This window comes from Macrobrachium nipponense, chromosome 28 (assembly GCF_015104395.2).
Source record: "Macrobrachium nipponense isolate FS-2020 chromosome 28, ASM1510439v2, whole genome shotgun sequence".
Taxonomy (NCBI): Eukaryota; Metazoa; Arthropoda; class Malacostraca; order Decapoda; family Palaemonidae; genus Macrobrachium; species Macrobrachium nipponense.
Window position 1 is genome coordinate 65878326 of NC_087217.1, and position 24155 is coordinate 65902480.

General features: G+C 39.4%; 1 protein-coding gene across 3 annotated transcripts in view; it reads left to right on the plus strand.

The window, feature by feature from the left end:
• LOC135201846 (uncharacterized) overlaps positions 1-24155 on the plus strand; it is a 101854-nt gene that overhangs the window by 53594 nt on the left and 24105 nt on the right. The window contains exons 1-2 of one of the 3 annotated variants that reach the window (XM_064231132.1): positions 13273-13838; positions 18305-18364. The exons of 1 other annotated variant lie outside the window; for it this stretch is intronic. The gene's annotated coding sequence lies outside the window, so the exon portion shown is untranslated. Of the gene's footprint in view, positions 1-13272; positions 13839-18304; positions 18365-24155 lie in introns of those variants that run through there. One more of the 3 variants, XM_064231133.1, reaches the window with a different exon arrangement.

A 24155-nucleotide genomic window follows, 5' to 3' on the forward strand; every position in this document is an offset into this window, starting at 1 on the left:
CCGAGCCATTATCATTGTCGCTGTCTTATCTGAATAATTGTGTGTACGTGTGTGTGTGTGTATATATTATATATATATATATATATATATATATATATTATATATATATATATATATATATATATATATATATAATGTGTGCACTATAAACATATATTTATATATGTATATAGCTTATTAAATATATTATATATACCTATATATATATATATATATATATTATATATATATATATAATATAACTTTAATATAAAGTTAATCTCTACAATATATTTTTGTTATACCGTATTCCTGAAACATTACAGTTTTCATATTGTATTTGTATAGCATTTGCAAAGTTTAAGATACTAGAACTTGCATCCAATTAAAAATTGCTTTCCACTTTACACCGGAGATATTGCAACAGCAATTTCAATGGACATCGAATCAAGATGTTGCATAAGTATCTCTGGTCACATTCCTTTGGAAAGGCAACGTCTCCTGTGTTGCTACGGCCTGTCACTCCCAAGCAATTTGCATGATAATTTCGGTTGCGAATGCAAGCAGTTAACCAAGCTAGCCATAAAGATGTCAAAAACAAAGTAAAAATAAGTAACAGAAACGGAACTGAGAATAAACAAAACTGTGACGGATGAGTTAATAAACCTAACAGTGATGAATAAAGAATAAGTCATGAGAAAATGAAATTTAGAAATACGTTACACATAATAGAAGATATATACAGAAGAGAACTTTGCCAGGGCGTCGGCTACGCCAGGCACGAACGCCGACAAACAGGCAGAGAAAACGGGAAAGATAACAAAGCAAGCAAAGCCGGAAAGCAAATGAATAAAAGCCAAACAAGGAAGCAAACAGGCAAACAATCCGCGGTGATCTTCAAACACGAGCGAGTTTTATTTGCATGGGAGACTTTCTGAACAAACGCCGGTCTCCTTCTCAGCTTATTTATTGCGTCGGTTTCTCCTCCTTTTGTCATTCAGATTAGCCTCTTGTGTTCTTCTACCAGTTTCATTCATCATCATCATCAACGTTCTTATCATCCTGTCTTTTCTCTACATCTTGTCTGGGAGAACTCTATCAACTATTTTCTAAGAACTCTTTATTCACTGTTTTCCATGGTACTGTCTGTGTGTGTTCGTACCCTCTCTCTCTCTCTCTCTCTCTCTCTCTCTCTCTCTCTCTCTCTCTCTCTCTCTCTCTCTCTCTTTCCATAAAATAACACCATGTGCACGCTGCAACCATATATTTCGGATACAAATACTTTTTTATGGTTACATCGTGTATATAATGTTTTATAGATCTTTTTCTTCTTCAGAACTCTGTAAGATACAGTAAAAGATACTGTAAGGTACAGTATATATATATATATATATATATATATATATATTATATATATAATATATATATATATATATATATATATATACATTGTTTGAACCGTAATATCATCGTTATTTTTTCATCGTAAATAAAATAAGAGCATATTTGGAATCCTCGTGAAAGGTTCTATCGGAAAAATTAGTTTTTACCCCTATAACTAATATTTAAGGAGTTAGCATTGCCGGATATCAGGATCAAAACGGTACCTGGTTGAAACCCATCCCCTATAAAATCTACATATATGGACCAAGTTTAGTTCAATTCGGTCCAGTAGTTTCGCCGTCAATAGCAAACATACCTACATACATTAGTCCGACCGTTAACTCCATATATATATAGTATATAATATATATATATATATATATATATATATATTATATATATATGTGTGTGTGGTGTGTGTGTGTGTGTGTGTGTGTGTGTGGTGTGTGTGTATGCTTCCCAATTTCCTTCTCCTTCTCTTTTCTTTTAATTTAACTCTCTCTCTCTCTCTCTCTCTCTCTCTCTCTCTTCTCTTCTCTCTCTCTCTCTCTCTCTCTCTCTCTCCTCTCTCCATATTCGGATTACTTTACTGCTTTCATTAAATCTTTCAGCAGTTCTTGCCCCCATCCATTCCTCAACAGACCAAGACACCATAAAGCGCTTTTCGAGAGGATATTCTTTAGACTTTTATTGTTAAATTCTTAACCAACCGTTTCTGCATCATTTTTATAAACATTTATTCATTTGTTTATTTCGTAGCATACTCTTTAACGTTCATTATAATGGCCGTCGAAGTTCATTTCAAAAAATACCATTTTCATTCAAGCATTTACTAATTTGTCAGTTTGTTTGTTTTTTTGTCTACATTCATACAGGAACATGTTTCTATAATTTGGCCACCATCAAACTCTGCTTTTCCTGTTCATTTGCGTTCTTATTTGCCCACATAAAATGCCTTCCATTCCTTTGTTTATTTGTCAACATTAATCAAGCTTGAAATATGAATGTTCTCGCTGGCCTTATTTAATAAAGCTCCTACGGCTCCTGGACAAAAAAAAAAAAAAAAAAAAAAAAAAAAAACATGAAAAAGTCGCCTCACTTAAAAACGGGTTATGTTAATATATTAGACGAATTACCCGGCCGTGATATAAAAACTTGAGACTGAAACGACTACCGGCTGAAAACCGTATCATTTATACGCTTTATTACCTCCGTGCTGAAACAAAAAGCACACATACTACCCCATAAATTTGCTCGTCATTTCAGCCGGGAAAAAGAATCTTAAAGTGATTATGCAAATGAAGTCCACCAACTTTCGGGTCCAAGCGGACGGAATAGAAGAGCAGCAAAAAAATGATGCGAACCTCGTTGAACTTTGAATCATTAACTAGATGAATAAATTACCCGCGTCGCGTCACACAAACACACACACGGCAGAAGTCCCGGATGTGTGTCATAACGCGGCGCGCGCGTTTGTGTGTGTGTGTGTGTGTGTGCGTGCACCTCCGTAACTCAGTCCTACTTCAACTTCCGAATTAAGCAGGCTGGCGTCACCTACATTCCTCATGCAAGCATGTTTCGTAAGGTCGAGCTTTCATTGCGACTTGACTGAAGTCTCGTCTTTATGGCTTTCAAGGTGATGGGAGTCGGTTTCCCCACGGCGAATGCTGCCGTTCAGTTTGCTTCATTTCTCCATGGACAATTTTTCTCTCAAGTTTATCCTATTATCCCACCTCTGAAATAATGTCTACTATTTAAAACATCGAAAGGAAAAAAAGAGACTTCACTGACGAAATCAATGTCGGCGTAATCTTATTAATGTAACCTTGTAAAATGATTGTTATGCAAAGGCCTCTAAGTAGACTTGCAATCCCCCTGTACAACGCAATTTCTATAGTTACTCGTATCCACGATGCTGTGCCTTTGCGTCACTATTTCTCTGGATCTTCGTTAATATTAAAGTTATGGGCGTAACTCAGTTAATAAACCCCTTGGAGCAACTTTTTGAAAAAAAAAGTCCATACAGCGATTGGTTTTCCCGAGCAGCAAACCCCGAAAAATATTTCGGTAGAGCCATAATCGACTATACTGGGAAAAGAAGCAAGTCGATAGGAACCTTTAAAGGGAAGAGAACGCTCGTAAAGTAATATCGCCACTCATATCTCCAATCAGAAAGGCATAAAGAATGAAGAATATAGGCTCTAATCCGGGGAGAAACCGGCATGATATGAAGAGAGTTATGCGTCGCTTAACGCCGATGTAAATAAGCTCTAATGGAACGCAACGAACAGTTCTATAGCAATCGGCTGGCCCGCGTGCATAAAAGCTGCATAAAAGTTGTCCACTATTGTTTACCAGTTGATCGTTACACGGTTTTATTGCTTCGCGGATCTCGACGGACGCCGTCCCAGGGGGCAGGGGCCCATTCAGAGGGCCGCTCTAAATAGAAGACAGACATGAAATGACTGTTTCGGACCTGCTGAAAGATGTCCATGGTTATTTACACAGAGTAAATAAGAAGTTGCTCTGTAATGAGGAGGCAGGTAATGCGTATGCTAAGTTAGCATACTTACGCGCGCCACAGTTTCTTCCGAACGTTGACATCTTCAGCCTTGAATATTTTAGCGTCGCAGTCAGAGAGAGAGAGAGAGAGAGAGAGAGAGAGAGAGAGAGAGAGAGAGATAGAGAGAGGATCGTATATAAATATATACACAAATGTAAACGTAAATGGAAAAACTATCAGCATAAAAAATAGCAAGATGAATGATGACCATTTGTTGCGAAAGCTATATGAAAGCGGATAAAAGGTCGTTCTAAATTTGTTCGCCTATTGCGCTCCGACGCCATGTTTGATTCGACTTCTTTAGATCTCTTGGAATCCGTATAATACGCATTTACAAAAGGCGAGACAGAGTCTGGGGTCCCAAGGAACAAAAACTGAACAAAAATCCGACAACGGTACAGGATCTCGTGGCCTCCCCGAAGAATAAGAAAGAAGTAGTTGGCCGATTCCTCTAGTCATACCACATTCTTTAAAAGATAAAAAAGAAGAAGAAGAAAAAAGAAGGGATATCTAAATGCCCTCTGCACGTTTGCCTTTAACGACTAGTGCCAACTCTCGATTCTTTCAGTAACTTTCACATAGCTAGTAACTCAAACCAGAGGCAGGCTGCCACCCCCCCCCCTCCCCTTTCGTCCATCACTCCTCCCTTCCCCCAGATTCCCCGCTAAGAAACCGACCTACACTCGGCACCCATCGAGCAAGTACTGTAATCGGTTTCTATAACCACCACCACCACCACCACCACCACCACCACCTCCTCCTCCTCCTCCTCCTCCTCCTCCTCCTCCTCCTCCTCCTCCTCCTCCCGATCTCACAACAATCGTAACTTTCTGAATGCGATCTTCACTTGACCCATTCAGTGACCTCTTTGCTGAAGGCGCTAAGAGATGAATTGGCTCACGTCTTGGGTTTCCAAGCTTAACCGGGGTTCTGGCGATCGAGTCCAGCTGGCTGATATAAAAATAGATTGATGGCTCCCAGTACAATACAATATCTCTTGCTATGTCACTTTTTTATCGTTATCTTTAGTGTTATTTGGAGCAGTAGCAGTAGCAGTAGCAGTAGCAGTAGCAGTAGCAGTAGCAGTAGCAGTAGCAGTAGCAGTAGTAGTAGTAGTAGTAGTAGTGGTGGTGGTGGTGGTGGTGGCGGTGTTGAAATCCAAGAAAAGGCACAGGCCCTGTCCTCATTCTTTCTCTATCAAAAATACCACTGGGATAAAAACCTGCTTTTCCCAAAAATCCTAAAAAGGAAACTCGAATCTTTCCGATAACCCCTTCCCCTTCAATCCCTTCGGAGTGCTGCCCTCTCTCAACCTCTTTCTTTCAACACTATCTTGAATACCAAACTCCTTCTGCTCAAAGAGAGAGAGAGAGAGAGAGAGAGAGAGAGAGAGAGAGAGTCCTGCTTTCGCTACAGCACCCTTAGGCCCCACTTTCGGATGTACTTTTATTCATGCAAGACCCATAACTCGGCTCCTCGTCCTCCATACTATTCTCGACCAATTATGTAGCACCGCTGGCAGCGTTGTGGCTTCTTCGCAGCTGAAACCAACGCGTCCCACATAGGCTAGTAAGAGCCATGTGCGCACATGGCAATAATACGGACGGAATTTTATCTGCTCCTCTGACTCTTCTCTTTTTATCATCTCGACAAAAGGCTTACTACGAAAGTCTGTCGTTTACTAGAATCAGGTTTAATACTACTCAGTTTGCAAGGAGTTTTATCTAGGATTACAACTAAAATGTGGAATAGTTCGCCTAGTGCATTTGTGCAATCTTCTGATCTCCAAATATCTCAACGAGGAGTTAATTCATTCTTTGCTTTCTGCTGACGTCTCCTGAATTTCAGCTTGAAAGAAAGAAAAAAAAACTGCCTCCGTTCTACATATCTTCCCATCGGGAATTTAAAGATGTATTCTGCATAACTATCGTCACCTGAATATCTCGGTACCTTGGCAACGACTAGGAGCATTGTGTGTATGTGTGTGTGTGTGTGTGTCGCGCGCACACACACACACACGAGAGCTCGCACGAACGGTTCAACTGGTTCAACTTGAGCCTTCCAAGGCCTCTCTCTCTCTCTCTCTCTAATCCCCCGGAGTAAGTTGCTCATGACCTACTATGCAGTTTGGAATGCAGGTCGAGCAATTGTTAGGCTGTTGCTTACGAACAACATGGTGAAAAAACTGGGTGCGTTCAACATATCCGTAGTTCCTCGCTGGACGAGTGGTTTTCGCGCTCGGCTACCAATCCGGTGGTCCTAAGTTCGATTCTCGGCTCGGCCAACGCGGAATCAGAGAAATTTATTTCTAGTGATAGAAATTCATTTCTTGATATGGTGTGGTTCGGATCCCACAGTAAGCTGTAGGTCCCGTTGCTAGGTGACCAATTGGTTCCTAGCCACGTAAAAATATCTAATTCTTCGGGCCAGCCCTAGGAGAGCTGTTATCAGCAGAGTGATCTGGTAAAACTAAGATATACTTAACTTTTCAACATATTCGTTGTTATTCGTCCGAGATCTGTCCAATTTAAAATAGTAATGTATAAGATTAATGATGGCACACAGATAAGAATGATGCCTATCACAGTAACTAAAATATTTCTGATTTTTTTTTCATCATTAACATGAAATTAAATGTTATATCTCTGCCATATGTTCAATTGCATCTAATTGGATCAATTCGTTTACCTTTGAGTTCAAACTCGACACCACGTGTAGACTTAATTTGTTACTGTGCATATCCTTTTAGCCTTCAAACTCTGAATTTGGGTTTCGAAATCTGACAAGGAATAAAAGTCCCAATAGCACTGGCAACCCCTTTTGTTAATATAGTTCGAACTGTCCTTGAACACAGGATTCGGAAGATTTTTATCGTTCTAACATGTTAATTTCATGACCATTATTCCAAAGGCAAATACTTCTTACTCTTCCCTGTTGTCTTATGGAGGAGCAAAGACCAATATTAATAGAGTGAAATTACCAGATTAGTTTTAGCACTCCTGAAATTTTCCGTGTTCAATTTATCATGTTCAGACCCAGTCCTGTCAAAATCACAAGTCACCAGTGAAAGGTCAAGCAAAAAATCAGGGAAGAAAGTGTGAAAGTCACAAAGAAAGTTTTCAGCATCTCTTTCGACGACGAAGGAGCAAGAGAAACCACCAGGGACTAAATGACTACTTGGATGAAATGTGCAACTTGCAGAGAAAGAGAGAAAGAGCGGCATGGGCGAAATTACCATCAGGAATCCAATGGTTCCGAGGCAATGACCGGCTAACAAAACAACGTCCTTGTTGAATATATTGAATTTAAGCCAAAGGCTTTGCGCTGGGACCTACGAGGTCATTGAGCGCTGAAATGAAAATTGTTAATAAAAAAAAAGTCTGAAAGGTGTAATAGGAAGAAAACCCCATAGTTGTATTATGAAACTAAGATGGAAGAAAGAGAACATGAACGGAGGTACAGTCAAAGGAATGAAAGGGGTTGCGGTTAAGGGCCGAAAGGACGATGCATTGAACCTTAATTAATGCATACAGTGCACCGCATGAGGTCCACTGACGGCATTACCCCCTCTACGGGGAAATTCCTAATTGCAGCTGTCTCTGAAACGACAGCGACAGTGACGTCTTCAGGACGAGAGACGATCAGCCCAATGGAAAATCTCATTCACGGATGAGTAAATATAAAAGTGACAGGTAGAAAGCTTTTAGTCATCACTGACTATGTGACTACGTATGCTGGCAATTTCTTCTTAATGCAAAAGACGATGGGATCACAATCTAGTGTCCTAATCTAGCCCAGAAGCGATTTCAGTAAGATGAATCAGAAAAGGGGAAAGAAAACGACTTCAAAAAAGCGGGTGCCAGAAAAACAACGTTACAAACATCTACAGTAGCAGCACACTCTACCCTAAGACTGCGACAATACCAAAGCCAAACAATGTGGGAAATAAGCCCACCGGTGCCTGGTTACAAACGGGCCCTTCGACAACACCACCACAGTTATTAGCTGACGTTGTGGAGCTAACAACACCAGAAGCACCGACACCACCAGTTGCAGCAACGGCTGTAAAGTACACGAGAGCCTATGCGCAGCCTAAAAGGACTTTCTAATGTAAAGTAAGCGTTTCTATTCTGGATCACAGGTAACCTCCTTTCGACAAATGCCGAGAAAGTCATTCTAGGTTAAAGGGTGGGGGGGGGGGGGGGGGGGGGGGGATTGGGGAGACGGACCGAGGATGTTCGGGGATGGGGAGGAGGGAGGGAATGAATGGCAGGATGGATGGATGCATACGTGCATGAACGTCTCCCATATCATATATATATATATATATAATATATATATATATATATATATATATATATATACATTATATTTATATATGTGTATGTGTGTGTGTGTGTGTGTGTGTGGTGTGTGTGGATGTGTGTGTGTATGAGTTGTCAATAGTTTCCATGAGGCAGCTCTAGGAAAACGTGTTCTGAAAACTTTTGTATTGTGGGAAAACTTGTACCCTGCTGCAGGTGCGCCAAGCACGAAGATTTGTACTGATTCATTGTGTAAATGTCTGGTCGTTTAGTATTTCGTTTAACTAAAACCTTTGAATTTCCAAAAGCATTAATTCATGAAATCTTTTTAAATTTGGACAATGCAGCGACGAATATAATCATAGAAAGAGAGAGAGAGAGAGAGAGAGAGAGAGAGAGAGAGAGAGAGAGAGAGAGAGACTCCAAAGCTATACGTCTTCAGTTAGCCATTAATGCAGCCAGCAACAGCAAGTGAACCAACCCTTCTGCTGAGACCACGAAGCGGAAAGCAGTTCTAAACGATGAGATCACTCCACTGACCTTGCATTCTTGGAGCCTTCTTGAGAGAAGGCGGCGGCGAAGGGCAAGGACACAGGAGGTTGACAAGATGGGATCTGCACCCAACTGATCCGATCCGCACCATTTTTCATCCCCAAAATTAAAAAAAAAAGAAAAACAAAAAGAAGTTTCTCGAGACTTTGAATGAGAATAGCTCATACAAAAACCAACTTTATTTCTGTTTCGACACGTGTATTATTCATTCAGCTTTTTTCCTAGGCGATTACCTGAGTCTTTCAATAATTTCAGGCTTAAAGTTATTTTTATACTGACGATAAATTAATGAAGGTCTCAAATAACGTCAGCGACAGGCAGAAATACAAAGATTTATGATTTCCAAAGATAAATATACGAGTTAAAACGTGAAAATACAATGTTAGGCAAATTGATAGAAAAAAGTAAAATCTGACCAGTTTTCCCACATCGCATTCGACAGTCATAGCTGTGAAGTCCAGTTTCACAATAAAACCAAACTAATAAAATACCATGATAAATAAAAGACCATTTAAAAGACTTACTTGCAATATCGTTTACATAAATCCTCTGCTGAGTGATACAATATGCTTCCTCTCAGCTTATCTCTAAAATCTGTTCTGTCTCCTGGGCTCGCCCACACCGATACAAAAGTCACAGTCGATAACCCCGTCGCAACTCCAAAACCTTAAAAATACCACCCTATGCTCCTCTCAAGAAGGTCTCGTTTTACCTTCATCAGTTGTCATTCAGCTGAGAAATCGGAACCTATTCTTACTTACGAGTCTATCCTATATCTGAAAGACCACCCCTCCTCTCCACCTCTGCCTCTTCCCCTCCTTCCCTCCGGTAAACCAACCCCGATATACATATAAAAGAAAAAGAGAAATTTTAGAAAACACCGAGAAAGAAATACATCACGATGAAAATAAAGGATAGTGGCAGGGCGAAAGGTTGATGATATGCTGACGGATAAAAATGTTCCGATAGCTTTGTCATTGGCATCAGATTGGCATAAAGTCTGTTGCAACTTACCCTGAAAATTGTTTTTTGCTATTTGTTTGCAAATGCCAACGCACCGTCTGGTTGTAGGGTAGTTCAGGATTCTGAAATAGGAAATGTTGAATACATCAATGTCTTTTTTTTAACGTGAAATGAACTGAATCACTGAAACTGAAATGCAGAACGCATGGCAAAATTGCACATATTGACAACTGACTGTGCTTGTAACATCGCGGTCATAAGTGAAAAGGGTTATACCTTGTCTATCTAAAAATAAAAGGAAAAAAGGTGCGAACAGTCTCCCGATCTATGATTATATTCACAACACGAAGACATCCAGAAATCAAAAGAAAGCGCCAGGAGAAAGAGTCAGGAGATGCAGCGAATGTCAGTGAAAATCCTGCAGATAACCTACGTATATATCAGATTTGAAAAAGCTATTAGACGCGATAACATCAAAACACTTTGTCTTGAAAGACGGTCAAAGACCACGCCCAGATTTTCAGATTTTCGTCCGCTATCAGCCTTCGGCCAGCAATCTCCTCAGCTGGATCTCGAGGTAACTGGGCCCACGGTCACGCGACACCCACAAAAAACAAGAAAGGTGCTCCTCGCGGCACCCGCCAGGCTCGACTGCTCCACCTACACGGACTCAGCTTATCCTTTCCGATGTATTATCCGATGCGCTGTTAAGCACGCCACTCATTCAAACGTTTCCAGCGTTTACAGATATCTTACATCACTGGAGTATTGTAAAAGTCCAAGTTTTATTCTAAATGAATACCACTGAATTGTATTGGTTTCAAGGAATTTCAGGAGAGAAGGTCGCATTTACTTGTTACACTGAACGCATTCTTTTTATCTAATTTTTTCAGATGGCTATGAAATCAAAACTTAATTAACATAAGCCAAAACAACCCATGTTTCTAAAAGGGCGGCGGTGAAAGAATACAACTAACTGCACATCAACAAACCATTCTGATCTCCAGTTTTATTGTTGATTATCGGTGGATTTTCTACAAGTATTCTCGGTTGGGGTTTTTTGTGATCTATTTTGATCAACACATAGCGAAAATTGACGTCTTATTTTCGTTCCTTACTTGGTATTCCGTGAAGACCGCAAAGTGATCATTTCTAATGGCCTACTAGCCGATTCTTCACCAGCCGTCAGTGTTTTACACATCTTCAAGTACAGTAACGATTTATTCTGAAACTGAAAACTATTCCTAAGTACTTTCCCCAGTTTTCACTAATCAGTTTCTCCTTCTCGAACACCATGAGTAAAAAAAAAAACATTAACACAAACTGATGCGATAAAAATGGTCACATATTTTGAACATCACTTCTCCCAAATCTCTTCGGTAACTTACATCGTTCAGTTTGAGCATTTCCTATTTATTGCCTAATTTCCCCAGCAGCCGTGATCGTAAAACCTCAAGAAGTCAGGCAGCACCTTTCATGGCGCCTGAGCAAGTTCAATATCGCCAGCATTCCTCTTCACCTGTTGACTCTGACACAGACTCGTCTGACAACCAGCGAGCAAAAACAAAAAACAAAAAAGAAATAAAAACAAATTAAAAAAATGGCCTAATTGCGTTTTATGAACAAAGCTGAAAACAGTCATTTCTAAAACAGCGTTTGCAAACCGTTAAAATTTAGGGCCATTCTTCTGCTAATTTTCAAAGTCTATATATTCATGCATATATGAAAGATAATAATAAACTTAGAATCAATTTAATTTCTAGACTTTTCCAACATCGAATAAAAAATTGCTTCAGCTTGAAAGCCTTTTCAAATACCAATCAGTACCCTTTCTCAAGGAAAAAAAAAAACTAATCGCAGGCACTTAATAGACTCTCTAAAATCAATCCAAACCCTATTTAAACGGAACGAAAACTCGAAACCCAATCCTCACGAGCCAATTTCCCAACCAAAAGGCCCTAATCCAGGATGAAATGAAAACCAACCAAGGAGAAAATGGCACCTGCTACCCAGAAGTGCGCGGAGAAGCGAAAAAAAAAAACCACAAGACACGTAGTTAGTGAAAACAGAGCGTACGTGGGACGCCGAAGCTGTGTCTATGAGAGAGAGAGAGAGAGAGAGAGAGAGAGAGAAACTGATTCCAAGACTGATACTCTATAGGAGAGGCAAAGCAACCTTGGGACATTCTATGGTAGGGAATTATATATAAAAAAAGCTTTATTTTGTTTTACTCCTGCAGTATCATTCTTTATTCGAAAAGCTGCACGACTAAAGTATTTACTGGGAAACAGCGTCGTAAAGTTAGTGTTTATATAGCTGTCTTCTCTTTAGATGGTACTATAGTTTTCCATCGCACGCTATCAGTGTACTTCCGTGTATAGTTGCACTTTGTCAGACTACTAAAATTCTGCTCATATGATTCCATCCAAAACGGGCACACAAAAACCAAACAATGCGAAAATTCCAGCCCAACACAAGAACCGAAGGGGTCGGCCGTCATCATCTTGTTCCGGTCAAAACCGCTGGAAGCTGTAGTATGGATTACCTGCACTTTTTACTTCGAACCACTTTCTCTCCAGGTACGGCCTCCTTATTGTACGACCTTTTTCTTTACTTTTTTTTTCTTATTCCTTCGCCTTTCCGTTGCTCGGAATCCTCTAAAAAAGTGTAAGTTACGCCCCTACATAACTGCAGGTGGGAAACGACACCTGCATTCATTCGTGGTATCCATTGATAGTCGCTTACGAGATTAGGCGTTTGGAATAGTCCCTTCCTCCTTCAGATGAGGATGAATATTATTCACATTCATTCGTGCTGTGATTTCGGCAAGGATTATTCGTCGTTAGAAACAGTTACGGAAAAGATAAATTACTGATACACTTCCTGGAATGAGCATTATTTTGACAAGAAATGTGTAAGTTTAAGCTTGACGTCCATTTAAATAGAAACAGACGTGTATGCCAACAATAAGGGCATAAAGACTTATTAACGTAAACACACATTTGCCTGTTCTCAGAGAAACACGCACACTGAGAGGGCTTTACCAAAAACTCTAGATAACCTGCAATGACCCGTACCCCTTAGATACCCAGGAAGACGTCCTCAGGGGAAGCTTAAACACACCCTGTATTAACCAAGGTCCATTACTGGTAGAAAACGGCAATTGAAACAAAACAGACGAACACTTTATCTTTGCAGTTTATCCTGTGTGAGATTGAAGGTCATTGAGGTAACGTTGAAAATTCTCAAAGCGATACAACGCAAGCAGTTGCAGCAGTAATAGTAGCAGGAAGCAACAAAGGCACGGGTAGTAGTTATGGAAAGTATATCAGCATTCAGACGGTTGGGGCGCTAGTCTCCCTAGGCCTTGTTGGCCGAGTCTGCGAGCCAGCTAAGCTGCTTTCTCTCCAAGTCGCTCATCCTTAGGGGAAAGGGGGGTGAGGAGGGAGGATGAAGGGGTCAGGTTTGCAGGCTGACCCAACATCTCAAAATGAAGAGTCTAGACTGAGATGACTGTGAAAACGGCAGAGCGATAGATAACGCTCACCGAGTCGGCAGCGGCTTGAGGTAGGAACGGGAGTAGGCAGGAAGAAGGCGCGAGGCCGTAGCAACAGAAGGACGAACGGAAAGGGAGCGGTTGCCTCTGGAGCCGTTTCAAAGGCAAATCCAGACTACTGCTACTACTAGGCTGCAGCGCTCCATCGCATCTCTTTAACTTGTGATTTAGTGGACTTGGTTTATTCTTCACTGGAAAACGTGTTACGCATATTCACTTATATTTCCCCAGCTCGCAATACGATTCCTCCAGTGATCACGGTATGTGAAAGCAGAAACAAGGCAGTGGAAGTACAAAACTAAGGAAAATCAATATAAATCGAGACTGTCCGTAAGTGCTAAACACTGGTAATTCATGTGATGTGAATAGACAGGTAAAGTGAAAATACTAATAGAGAGACACTGCAAAGGCAAGTAGAATGACCTAAAGCTCCCGGTTCCGTCCATTCACGTGATATTTGCACACAGGGCTCAGTATATACTGGGCCGTCTTCGTGACTTTGCAATCCTGAAAGTATCCCGAAGTGCGCCAAACCACCGTAAGTATTCCAAGAAGTTTGGACTCCACTGTGGTGCCAGTTCTTTCATAACAGGCTTGGGGAGAGTTGATACCTTGGATTGTCACAGGGATTAGAGAGAGAGAGAGAGAGAGAGAGAGAGAGAGAGAGAGAGAGAGAGAGAGAGAGAGAGCATTATATCACCGGTGACCACTCAAGCGGTTAATCGTTTATACCTTGGGCTCTTGTGCAGGCATGGGAAAAGCATACATGCCTCCTGCCCCTGGAATTCAGAGGCTTATTTGAAAAAGCAAAAGTGTGCGCGCCCCTTGGGTTTTTCTTCTTAATAACAGCCGTTATTTTCCTTCAAACATTAATGCCAATAGCCGTCTTATTACTAAATGCAAAAGTTAAGGAGGATTCATAATTTATACTTCATTATAAAAAAAACCTTTCGATAACACACATCTATTGAATCACTTACAACAACCTAGTTAACTAATGACCATAATTTTCTCTGCACCCAGTATATACTTTACTTCATCATATAATATATATTATATATATATAATATTATATATATATATAATCTATAAATATATATATATATATATATATAGATATATATATATATATATATATCATGAATTCACCGTCAGGCAAAAGAATAGACAGACAACTCTCCCAATGTGCCTGAATACCTATCGTAATGACGAGGCTTATAAAACAATAAAGACATTCCATGCAAACCATCAAGAACATAAAGGAATATCATGGCAGCCACGGGAGCTATTTCAAGTTCCCCTTTGAAGACACAGGATACGAGGAGCCAGGTCCCGAACTACCTGCATCGAACCCGTAGTCAGGTACCTTCGGGAGGTCCTAGTTACGCCCGGTCGTTTTCTCCTGCAGTGGAGGAGGCCTTTCCATTGGCCAGCAGCTATGAGTTGCCCTTCCCGAGATACCAATGGCACTCGCCGTTTGCCGAGGGTGGGACCTGATTGGCCGAAGAGATTAGGATAACCCTCGTGTGTGGACGAATCGTGTCCTCGTTAAGTCCCACTAAGATTTCTTATGTCTAAGTGAATCTCTCAAACATACCAGTGGACCATGCCCAGTAAACCAGCCCACACACCCTCTTCCTACCCCCACCCCCTTTTTTTTGCTGGGTGTGTGCCACATTTCCAGACGGCAGAATTTTTCCAGTTTTTCTTACGCTGTAGACCAGGTCTCGCGTGTGCCTCACTTTCTCCCCCGGTTTCTTTATGGCACATTCGGTATATTAAAGGATTTTCTCCTATATCGGACATGTTTTCTCTCTTTGGCACTGGGTCTCTCTCTCTCTCTCTCTCTCTCTCTCTCCTTCTCTTCTCTCTCTCTATATATATAATATAATATATATATATATATATATATATATATATATATCACATGGTATACATATATATATATATATTATATATATAGCATATATTATTATATATTTGGGCTAATACATACAATCATACAGTACATAATACATACATTTTTCGTGCAAAAGGACACAACTGAAAGTTTTCCAATTCCATACCGTCCCTCTTTGGTGCTCCAAAAAAGGCCCCATCAATCAGCAACATTTCTCCATTCATCCCCTTTCAATTTTGTTAAAACAACAATGCTCCTTTGCCGCATTTCCAACAAGAGGAGCATGAACGAAGGGCCTCAGATACTGTCGGATATTGCAGAAACGGGTACAAAGTCAAGCAAACACGTGTGAGGTGAATAGCAGCTTAGCAAATGTTCGAAAATTTGGGCTGTGACTATGGCCTTCTTGACAAAATTACCTTGTAATGCTTATCATTGGCTCAGACCAATATTATTATTATTATTATTATTATTATTATTATTATTATTATTATTATTATTATTATTATTTTATTATTATTATTATTATTGTCAAACCAAAAATAATTAACTTACGAAGCAAATATCAATGGAATAGAATGCAGATATCGAACAAAGAATAAAACAAAAGAAATGACGGAAAAAAAACTGAAGTGTAGTAAAACACAGATGTTAAATCAATAAATAAAATCAATGATTTACTTAATAAATTATGTGCAGTGAAGCTTAACAAGCCCGGAATCTGGCGTCACCACTGCACTAGGAAAGAATTGGCCAAGCATCCTCGGCTCCATTTGTCTATTTTTTATTCTTCTTTTTCTTCCAATATTTCCCTTTGCTTTCCAAGAACTTTCGACGTATGCAAAACAAAAACGCGCAAAAAACGGAAGTCCGGAGAAAACGGAAGAAATGCCAACCCAAAATCCAGGTGGCCAATAGAAAGTATACGGGAAGAAACCATGTTCAAAATTCAGGCCGGTTCTGACCCCCTCGGGGGAACGATGAGGAACTGCCCACTCCACTATAAAGTTCCTGAGCCCATAACCTCCCTCCCCATCTACCAGCCCTACGGTCTACCAGCCCCCCACCCAACAACGCACAACCAACCTCCACCCCACCCCTAAAAGCAGACGAAAAAGAATATAGTTTATCAAGATTTTCAAATGGGACACTTACAAAAAAAAAAAAAAAAAAAAAAAAAAACTCACACATAAGAACTCGTCCCGAGATTTATAACTTTTCCCGTTGCCGTAAAAGAAAACTAGTTTCGTCTTTTTATTCGTTTTCCCTCGCATTTTCTCTACTTCTCCCCTTCTCTACGATTCGCCGACCTCCTTACCGGCGAACAAAATTAAGTCACGTACGAAAGTCGCTTTTCAGTTATCTATGGAATCCGCTTTTTCTCTCTTTGTCTCGTAGTAAAACAGCTATGCCAGGAGATTTGAGTCTCGATCACTTTCGCCTTCCATGAAAGTTCGGCGCCATATTTACCATAAAAAGACGTCTACTGTAAATGTCTCAAAAGATATATTTAACATTTTTTTTTTACGCTTAAGCGGGATATTTCACAGAAATAACTCCTTGTTCTGTAGAGAGAGAGAGAGAGAGAGAGAGAGAGAGAGAGAGAGAGAGAGAGAGAGAGAATTTTAAGCCTTCAGTTAACCAAGAACCAAAACAAAAGGATAAATGCTTCAAACAATACTGAACAGCAGAGCAAAGCAATAAGAAAACAGTATGTCCTTACCATAAAAACATATGGTAAAAATTATAATTTTGAAATCAATTAAAGAGCAAAAAGAAAAAAACATGATAATGAATCAAAACTCCAATCATCACACTTAGTCACACCACAAACAGAAAAGATAGACAAGCAGAAATTCTAAAAATTTTAATGGTAAAAAACAACACACAAAAATTAAAGGAATCCAAATTCCACTTCATTCTTTTAAAAGAAAGTACAGAAATACATCTTTCAAATTTATTACAAATAACCACATCCTTTGGAGAGGAAAGCAAAGAAGCCGGTCCTTATAAGTACTATAACCACCAAGCAAGATATATCGGTGTCGGTAAAAGATAAGATTTTCTGCAGTTGGCGACCAACTCGCATAAAAACTGGACTATAATTATAGAGAAAACTCACTACGAGCCACATTTTTTTAAAGAATTTTATTTTGTCCGGTTTCTTTCTAATCATATATATAATATATAATATATATATTATATATATATATATATATATATATATATATTATATATATATATATATACATATATATTATATATATATATTAATATATATATATATATTGCCCAAAGAAGACTTCTTATGGGATTACATATTCTATTACGCAACCTTTTCTAGCAACATTATATTTTATCAGACAATTTTTTTACACTAATATGCTGTACATCACATACTGATATTCCTTATATATATATATATATATATATATATATATATATATATATATATATATATATTAGTAGGGTTATTGCTAAGAGTATACTATATGACATTTTGATCCGCTATAGTGTTAAATTTAATGCTGCTATCTCAGCCTTTTACTAAACTTAACATCTGACAGAACTGTGGCCATCCATCTGGTGGCTCACAAAATTAACAAATATGCCAGCGTGTAAGAGCGCGTGCGCGCTGCAACAAATGTCTGATTTGTAGGTTACTTTTTGTATGTTCCTTGACGCACGCATTTACCAAACTGCTCAGTTTGCAACACTTTCTACCTATTTGACTTTCGTTACGTGCTAGCTTCCATCTTTTTATTTTAGAAAGTATATTCTATACACGAGTATACGTATTTCTTAGGCTAAAGCAAGGCGAGTAATTTCCTATAATGCTCAAAAGATAAACTCAGAATGTTAGCTTTCTCTCTCTCTCTCTCTCTCTCTCTCTCTCTCTCTCTCTCTTTCTTATATATATATATATATATATATATATATATATATATATATATATATATATATATATCAAACTGACATTTAATTCTGTAGTATCTGGTTTTGCCTGGAAATAGGTTATTAGGATTGCCCAATATGAATATAAGTTCAAAATAATAATATATGCCATAACAAACACGAATGACCTCTTTTCTTATTTTTTCCAGGTAAGAAGAAGCAGACCACCCACCACCTGTACTAGACATTTCGACATAAAGTAACGAAAGGTAAGACACAATACCAAGTATATAAAGAACACACATAACATAAAATAACAGAAAACAAATCCAAAGCACGAAAAGATGAAAACAAGTACAACAAGAACAAAGGTAAACAAAACAAAATCGAATCAAGCGTAACAACGAATGTGGAAGAACTGGTATATTGGGTGCGTCCGTAAGGCCGCTAATTATGCGATTTCTATGCAGATTTTCAATCCTATATATGGCACTTATCTAGGTAAACTGGTGTGCCAATACAATATAAAAGGAGGCAAAAGACAGATTCCCTACGGCCGACGTCAACAGGGAATGGGGTTTGTGGAGTGGGATACCTGAGTGTTAAACAGCCCCCCCGCCCCCCTCTTTTTTTCTTGTAACTATCAGACGCACCATCTGTATGAGTAACACATGGTTTGAATTCCATACTTTTTGTTTTCAAGATCCTTGGGTATGTAATTTGCGACTTTATATATATATAATATAATATATATATATATATATATATATATATATATATATATATATATATCTTACTAGCAATCGTCGGTGAGTGGGGCATGCATCGCTCGGCACACTGTTGCCAAATCTGCGTATCAATCCTAAACAAACAACCGGCCACCAATCCACCCAGGGAAGGACCAACGTCTTCTAGAAGGTTGCTAAAAAGGGCGTCATCCTAAAGAACCTGGAAGGTGCCAACCGCCCCAACGGGACAGAAGTGAATATACAATGACAAGACATAAGAGCAACAACAGCCAGAAGAATATAATTAGAACGCCAGCTTTTAGTTTCTCTAATTACCATAAGTGGGTAAGCAATAGGCACGATACACGCACAAGCTACAAAGATGCAAATATGCGGCGAAGAGACACAATAAACAGCCCCTGGAGATACAGTTATAGCTCATGAAACTGACGGGATTTTCGTTTTGCTCATACCATGTCAACTACTTGAAATGTAAATCTAACCATTATCAAAGAGTAGTTATAATAATTGAAATTAAAATCATATTTCACTAAGCCCCTCGAAAAAATTAATAGTAAGTCAGCAATTTCATGCTGTACATAAATGAATAAAGGCATAATGAATAATGGCAATAATTAAGAAATATGCAAATGGCGGGAAACCGTCTCTTTCTCGCTGCGCAGACGACATGAATATTAACAGGGAGCTTTAAGAGAAGTCGTCAACTTTCTACAGCTATAAAAGAAAACACCAAACATGGAGGGAAAACCCATTAAATTCTGCTACCTATTCACCGAGAAAAAACTTTGCTACTTCTTCCCAAATAAAATATTGAATCTTACGGCGTAATCGTGAGTATGTGTCAGGCACTTGAAATCTCTCTTTGAATTTTCAACTATAATACATAGTACATACACATATACATATTCATACGCATATATATGCACGTATATAAATATATATATATATATATATATACTATATATATATATATATATATATATATATATATATATACACACAGAGAGAGAGAGAGAGAGAGAGAGAGAGAGAGAGAGAGAGAGATGAAGGTTTATGAAACCAAAGTCTGAACATGTACATACAAACAGTGCACACATAACCGGACGTAGAGTGCGTGCAGGAGTCAATTACGCCATTGAAACCCAGTCTCGATCGGTCAACTAACCCATCCAGCCTCTAACAACCGAGTGATTAGTCGATTGTTCTCTATCATCTTAAGCTTCATTTCACGGCCATTTGTTTCGCTTATCTTGTGACGGAGGGGCACTTAAGTAATTCTTTTTTTTTTTTCCTTTTTTCTTCTTTTTACAGTTTAAAAATTGCAGAGGATACGCTCACAGCATGCAAGAGCGTTATCATACCCACAACAACACACGCACAGCGCGCACGCACACATATACTCACTCACGCACACGCACGCATGAGAGAGAGAGAGAGAGAGAGAGAGAGAGAGAGAGAGAGAGAGAAATAATATGTCCCGGCTCACAGACTAGAAAACTCCATCGCCTACTAACGTTGACAGAGATGGAGATTGAACTTTATTTCTATCTACTTAAAGAGAAAACGTTTGAATACTTGCAAAATGACGTCAACATGTAAAAACGTCAGCGTAGAGTGAGCAAGTCGCCACTGCAACGCAGTGTTACCATAATAAAACTAAAGAACTCCATTTGACGAAACGTCAGTACTGCAGTATTACGCTACGAAATTAAGTATGCCTTAGTTTTACCAGACCACTGAGCTGAATAACAGCTCACCTAAGGCTGCCCCGAAGGGTTGGATATTTTTACGTGGCTAGGAACCAAGTGGTTACTTAACAACGGGACCTACACCTTATTGTGGGATCCGAACCACATCGTGAAATGAATTGCCATCACCAGAAATAAATTCCTTTGATTTCGCGTTGGCAAAGTGGGGAATCGAACCTGGACCCTTGTGTCGGTAGTCGAGCATGTAACCGACTCGTACGGTACACCGGAAAAAACATAATATATATATATATATATATATAATATATATAATAATATATATAATATATATTATAATATAAACATTCTTAGTAACCATAATCTGATATTAGCTACATCAATAGCTTTAATCACAGACATAACATCTAATTAAACCATTTAATTGCCCTGTGAGATCTCTGGCGATTAAGAAATGAAGTCACTCCCATTTTATAATTATGTCCCGATGAAGGAACGTCTACTTATAAACCACATAACATTCTCGAGAGTTTTTCTTCTTGTTTCTTCTCACTTCAGAATTATTATGAAAGGGATGGAATGAGTGTGTGTGTGTATATATATATATATAACATACAAATACTCACATACAGTTGTCTTTGTTTCATCGCATCCTTCCAGTAGCTGCGCTTAAATGGCTACTGAAAAGATTAAACAGTGGCAATCTGAGATGCATCGGTATCTTCGACACACGCCCGTATCATTCTCTTATCTAGCGAACTGCCATTTTCGAGCCATTTTCCTACAAGAAAATATCCGGGTTGTGCGTTCATGATCATTACGCTTAAGACGACCGAGTAATAGCAAGAAGATTGAGAGATGAATACAGGTTTCTGAACTGCCATTCGCTCGCAATAAAGACAGTCCCTCTTCCATTGAATGGAGAAAAAAAACAAGTTTCCCATCATTACATAGTAAATCGAAGGACAGCCGCAAATGTGCGTCTGCCAAACAAGAAAAGGAACTGAAAAGGAGGTTTTGAGGATTTCCTCATTCTCAATGAGGATAGAATATGTTTGCAAAAACAATGATGAACCAGTCCTTGGAAACTTGCAGGTATTACTCTTTGTCATAATAATATTAATAATAACTAACTGCCTACAGTGCAACCCCTAAAATATGAACATAAGAACAACAGAAAAGATAAAATAACACCAAACTTACCAAGCTAAAAGAAATTTGGGAAAACAAACGAAACGCCAAACATGCCTACAGATAAATACTCAAGTACCGCGTTAAAACACTTGCTAAAAAATATACAAACACGTCCGGAACATAAAGAAGAAATATTATTTCTTTAAAACCCACGACTCTACATCCAAGCGTGTTATGCCTGTTAACCCACCGGGGAGAGCCCAAGGGATATGTGAGAGGGGTTAGGGGGTTATGGGGTTAGGGTCCCCTAGCCATCCCCCTCCATGATATAATGACCCCATCTTACAGAAACGCGACATTGGGGATCTTCCACCTCTGTGACCTCCCCGCCATGTTAGTTTCAGGGGAATATAAGGGACGATCCTTTCAAGGGTTAACATCGTGAGGCTTGGGGGCCGAGAGGTGGCCAGTCGAAGAAAACATCGTGGAGAGAGAGAGAGAGAGAGAGAGAGAGAGAGAGAGAGAGAGAGAGAGACATCTTGAAAAACACTTTTTATATCCGGAGGCTTATAAACATCAAAGTTATCCATTCCTTCAAAAACCATAAAAGAAATAAGCGGAAGAAAAATTGCGTGAGGGTCGTGAAAAATCCCACACACCGGCAGAAGAAACATGTCTGCACGTCAGCATAATGCAACGTAATATCAACAAACATGATCATCTCTGCCGGCAAACCTACTTACGGACCAGTAACGACTTCCCCTAACCGCCAGACACGTAACCACACCGGCATATCTCTCCGCCATTTACAATACCTGACGTGTTTTCGTCGAGTGGAAGACGATATTAACAGAGTCCACACTAGACAACATCTCAGGCACGTTACCTAAGCTATGCCTTTGACAAATAACTTGATATCAAATTACGTATTCGTATTAATGCTGTTATATAAAAGGCATTAGGCATCCACTTACTTTTGTATATGTGTGTGTGTGTGTGCAAAAACATATGACACGGAATAGACTACACGTTTAGACTTGCCGTCGCTTAGCTCGGGGCCATCCTCTCAAACCACTTCCCCTTGCAAAATTACGCATCTGGGGCCAAACTTCGGGATGGGACGTAACGACGTAACGTCACTGGGGTCGGAACTTGCCGTCTGGCTCGTTGCTTACATTGCCGTCCTTTTTTGACAGTATAACTTAGCAAACAAATAAACAAATAAATCAGCAGTCTCGTGATCCGATGGTTATTCGACCTCCCTTAATTAGCGAGACCCACGATTAATCCAAGGGGCGGGGAGGGGGGAGGGAGACGGAGGGAGGTGACTATCCCTGTTTTCTGAAAACTATAATATACCTCGGTTAACTTCAGCGTTAATCACTTACTTGAAAATTGGCCTACTTCGGTGGGTGGCAACCAAATAATAGGAAGGCGTGTGGCTAGCAACCTCATCCCAGAAGAATTTGCAGTGAACTGGAATGTTAACTCTTTCTAGAAGAGCACCTCAATAGCAACCCCCTCCCCACACCCCCACGGGAAAATGGGAAACGAGGAGGAAGAAAAATGAATAAATTAATAAGTAAACTCCGCAGGCTATGAAAAAAAAATACAAATACATAAAATTACAATAAAAATTCCATGACTTCAAAGCCATCAGGATGCCGAAGTTCCATCACTTCTTTTTATAATGATTCCCAGAAATGGCCATTAAAAATGAAGAGAAATAAATGAAAAGTAGAAAACTGGAGATTAAAGAAAGCCAAAAACAGACGGAACAGAAAGAGGGTAGGCAATATCCTTATCAATAAAAAGATAGAATATCAATAAAATTGTCCACAGCGAATTTCCTTTACTGAACTGAACTGAATATAGAATTTACGCCAAAGGCCAAAGCACTGGGACCTATACGGTCATTCAGCGCTGAAACGGAAATTGACAGTGAAAAGTTTGAAAGGTGTAACAGGAGGAAAATCTCGCAGTTGCACTTTGAATAGATTGTTAGGAGAGGGCGGAAAGTAAGATGGAAGAAAGAAAATATGAAAGGAGGTACAGTAAAAGGAACTAAAGGGGTTGCAGCTAGGGGCCGAAGGCACGCTGCAAAGAACCTTAAGTAATGCCTACAGTGCACCGGATGAAGTGCACTGTCGGCACTACCCCCCTACGGAGAACTTCCTTTACATCTGGTGGTATAAACGATTATCACTGATAGACAATTGAGGAATAACTGCACGCTTTTTAGTCAACAATGGCATCCATCCGCTTTTTCTCTCTTTGTCTCGCTGTAAACAACTAATCCACGACATTTGAGTCTCGATCACTTTCGCCTTCCGTGAAAGTTCGACGCCACAATTAAATGTCTCAAGAGATATATATAAACTTTTTTTTGTTCAAGTCTTAATCGGGAAATTTTACAAAATTAACTCGTTTTTCTGTAGAATGAGAGAGAGAGAGAGAGAGAGAGAGAGAGA